General features: G+C 41.7%; 1 pseudogene; it reads left to right on the top strand.

The window, feature by feature from the left end:
- Positions 1 to 1200: 1200 nt before the first annotated feature.
- LOC149221499 (polyubiquitin pseudogene) lies at positions 1201 to 1725 on the top strand (annotated as a pseudogene).
- The last annotated feature ends 2530 nt before the right edge of the window (positions 1726 to 4255 follow it).

The following is a 4255-nucleotide window of genomic DNA, read 5'->3' as shown; positions in this document are numbered from 1 at the left end:
TATGGATCTTGGACTTCCCTCATGACTCTCTAGCTTCTACATGATGACTCTTGGACTTATACTTTACATTATAATTCTCATATATTGATCAATACATAATTATATCCACAAATGATGTCGCAGGTGGTGACTCATATAACACCTTAACATGACACCTTGATAACTTTAACATGGATTCAATGATGTGGCAATGCCAAGCCACTCTTTCTACTATTGTATTTGTGTCTTCTTGAAATATGGTACATGTTCATCTTCTTCCTCCTCCGTAAGGCTTGAAGGTAGGGAGTCGTCACTATAATATTGATCTTCAGCTGTTGTCACAATTTGGTGTCCCTTCATCTTCTCGTTCAATGACAAATCTTGTGTTTCCAGCTTAAAGTGTCTTCTCATATAATTTCATTCTCCTTCTTTTCAATCATCATCTTGTCATGTGAACATATAGTACCTACAAATGGAACTGGGCGATGGAATAAGAGACATACTAAGGGATTGCATAGTTCATAGTTCCAGAGGTCAGGAGTGAGGATTGAGGGTTGAGATTTCATAGTGGACAGTTTAGGGAGGCCTGTGCAGGATTTCTACGTAGTTATGGAGCTCAATGAGGCAGTCTTGAGGATTGAAGTTTCTCATTGCGCATCATAGGAGAGAGAGGCATAGGGATATCATATTTTCATAGTTCAAGGAGGCAAGCTGGAAGCTTGAGGCTTGACACTGTGCAGTGCGCAGAAGGAGGATGAATGGGTGGTTGAACTGTTCAGTTGCAGAGGTCAAGGGCCAGGGTTGAACATTGAGACTACAAAATGTGCAGTCCTTGGAAGAAAGAACTATGCAAGGCTGAGCTTGAGGGTTGACACTATGTAGTGAGCAGTTCTAGAGGGCTAAGTGAGGTCAAGTTACTTGGGAAAGAACTTTCCAAGGTTTGACTAAGTGCGGGATCAGTGAGGTAGAAGTGCAACCAGAATTGAATTGGTGTGTTGGACATAGATTGTCATTGATGTCAATATGGCAATATTCGAGGAGAAGATAGAGATGAGAGGAGCAGACAGAGCCGAAGAAGAGGAGCACACAGAGCCATCGGAGCAGAAACCATATAAATATGCTGTTTCAATCCAGTGTTGGGAAATTTTCGTAATGTCTGTGTGAAGCGTTTTCTCAAGAAATTTATTTCAGGTGTTTTGTTCATAAATTTTAGATTTCAGGATGCAGATATTCGTGAAGACATTGACCGGAAAGACCATAACGCTTGAGGTGGAGAGCTCAGATACGATTGACAATGTTAAGGCAAAGATCCAGGACAAGGAGGGAATTCCTCCTGATCAGCAGAGGCTCATTTTTGCTGGAAAACAACTTGAGGATGGCCGAACCCTCGCAGATTATAACATTCAGAAGGAATCTACTCTTCACCTCGTTCTCCGTCTCAGAGGGGGAATGCAGATCTTTGTCAAAACCCTCACTGGCAAGACCATCATTCTGGAAGTCGAAAGCTCTGACACGATTGAATGTGAGCCATCGGATCAAAAAGTAGCGGATTCAACGGTCGTCGCACGTGAAAGACGCGCGGAGGTTAACGACTGGGGGACAAGCAGTTTCGTGGGTGGGTGGTATTCCCCGCACCACCTTTGGGCCCAAGGCAGTTTCTGTATATGGCCACGCGATCCAGTTAATGTGCAACACATGGCTGAAGTGACGGGCGCGAAACTGCCGCGATCGCGCGTTAATGAGTGAGCACTTAACAAAAGCCAGAGGCGCGATCACCGTTAGATCAAGCGGTGAATGTATTCAATGGTGGGAAAGAGAACGAAGTTTAACGCGTGTGAAGAAACAACAGAGACCGTCGGATCTCGATGCGATGATCGAACGGTGCGGGGTCAATCGCACGGGGTTCCAGTGGATGTGACAGTATTCAGATCTTGCACTCTCTGGATTTCTCTTGTGCTCTCTTCAAGTTTCGCCGCAAATGAATTAACTTGGTTGTACTGCTAGAAAAGTTGAGGCGCTGCTGTTAAACACTTTCTTAAAGAGTGTATTGAAGCATTGGATGATATGAATACCTTGTGACCACTATTCAGCCTAATTGCTATCCATCTCGAATTCGAAGTGTTCTGCTGCTACCATTCAGAAATTTGGGCTTATATCTTTTATTATCAGAAATCTTTTAAAGGTAGAAAACAGAGACATGTCCATTGTTTATTGGTGCTACCGGCCGAAGCCTCTTTCAAAATAATAATCTATAAAATCCTTACCTAATGGCTTTTAGATAGCTCGACATTCATCGACATATTGCCAGGTAACTTCTTCACTCACCAGAGAATGCTAGTGGGTCACTTTTTGGCCCAACTTATTTCTTTGAGTCATACTCCAGATTAATCCCACAAGTACCCATAAATTCCTTGGAAGGACAAATAGAAGACAAAGACAGTAATGAGAAGAATTGGTCATCAACGATCAAGGAGGGAAGCTGAAAGATCAAGCGAGTCAGAGGAAACGACAGCGACTGAGGAGGAAGCCTAAGAGACGGTGTAAGTGGAAACGAATGGACAAAGGTATGGGAATGTATAAAACAGTAGAAACAGAGAACTGTTGGATAGATTATGGTGGTGAAGAACTTGAGGGTGAGATAGTAGAAGGAGTAGAGGCAAAAGAGGCAGAAAAAGCAGCGGAGGCTGTAGAGGCAGCAGAAGCAGCAGAGGCAGGAGAGTAGGAGTGAGACAACCTCAGCTGAATAGAGTGCAACAACATACCTGTTTATACCAAGGTTGGGTTGGAGCCCAAGAGGTTGGAGCCTCAGAACTGAACATGACTGAAGTCATTGGGGTAGGTGCTTCTAAGTGCAGAACCACTGCAAAACAGAGTTGGTGCTTTGGAGGTTGGAGCCTCACTGAAGTCCAAGTTGGAGCTTGGCAACTATTCACAATTAGATTTATACTTATATTGTATTTATTTCTTTGCATTGTCTTGAGTTTTAATAAAAGCATTAAATTCCGCTATTGATTTCTGTGTTCTGTGTATACATATACATATCTATATAGGTTGTTGGAAATCACTAGAACAATTAAAAAATAAATAGTAAGAAATACTAATTCACCCCCCTCTCTCAGTATTTCCAACAATTGGTATCAGAGCAGGCTTCTTCATACTAGCTTAACAGCTTGAAGAAGGATCCGCAGCCATGATGAGAAACCACAAAGCATCAGGAAGACCTCCTTTGTTCGATGGCACTAACTTTGGTTTCTGGAAGAAAATAATGACTTACTACTTAATGTCCCTTGGACCTGAAGTCTGGAATTTTGTTCAAAATGAATACAAAACTACTTCCACTCTTCCAACAGACCAAGATGAGAGGAAAACCTACATCACAAATGCAAAGGCCATGAACTCCATCACTAGTGGAATCACTGATTCCGAGTTTACAAAAATCATGCACTGTACCTCGGCCAAAGAAATGTGGGAGAAGCTAGTTGGCTTGTACGATGGAGACTCAAAAGTCAAAAAGGAAAAGCTTCAAACTCACAGAAGACAATTTGAAAGTTTGACGATGGAAGATGAAGAAGATATTGCAGCATACCTCCTTCGAGTAGCTGAAGTGGTAAATTCCCTGAAAGGATTGGACGAAAAAGTTGAAGAAAGTACCATTGTTCAAAAGGTATTAAGGTCTCTTCCAGACAGGTTTAACTCCAAAATAAGCGCTATAGAAGAAGCAAAGGATCTAGATACCCTCAAAATGGATGAACTCCATGGAATTCTCACTACCTATGAAATGAGGAAAGGTGGCCCAAGCTCCAAAGATGCAACATTCAAGAACTCAAGGTAAAAGAAGGGGAAAGAAAGGAATGACTGTAGTGATGAGTCAGATGTGGAATCTGAATTGGTTCAATTTGTACGAAAGCTGAAGAAAGGATCTAAGCTTAAAGGAAAGTATCCTCTTATCTGTTTTAAATGTGGTAAAATAGGCCATTATGCAGCAAAATGTCCTCATAAACATGATAGTGATGATGAAGGAAATTCTAAAAGATTGGCACATAAAAAGAAAGGGTTCAATAAGAAAAACTTCTTCTCCAAGAAAGATGAGTCTGATGAGGATGAGTTTATGGTCATCAAAAGGAAATCAGAAGAGGAAAGCGATCATGATGAATGCCAAGAAGCATTATTCATGGCACTCACAGATGATGATGACTCAGGGCTGGAAGGAAATGTAGTTGAACTGTTAATAAGTGCCATTGAAGAAAATGAGAAGCTACGGAACAAAATCATTTCT

The sequence above is a fragment of the Pinus tabuliformis genome, chromosome Q (genome assembly GCF_031772625.1).
Source record: "Pinus tabuliformis cultivar Carrire ecotype Pingquan chromosome Q, CPIR1, whole genome shotgun sequence".
In the NCBI taxonomy this organism is placed as follows: Eukaryota; Viridiplantae; Streptophyta; class Pinopsida; order Pinales; family Pinaceae; genus Pinus; species Pinus tabuliformis.
The sequence above is the reverse complement of the archived record's forward strand: the minus strand, read 5'-3'. Positions and strand labels throughout refer to the sequence as shown.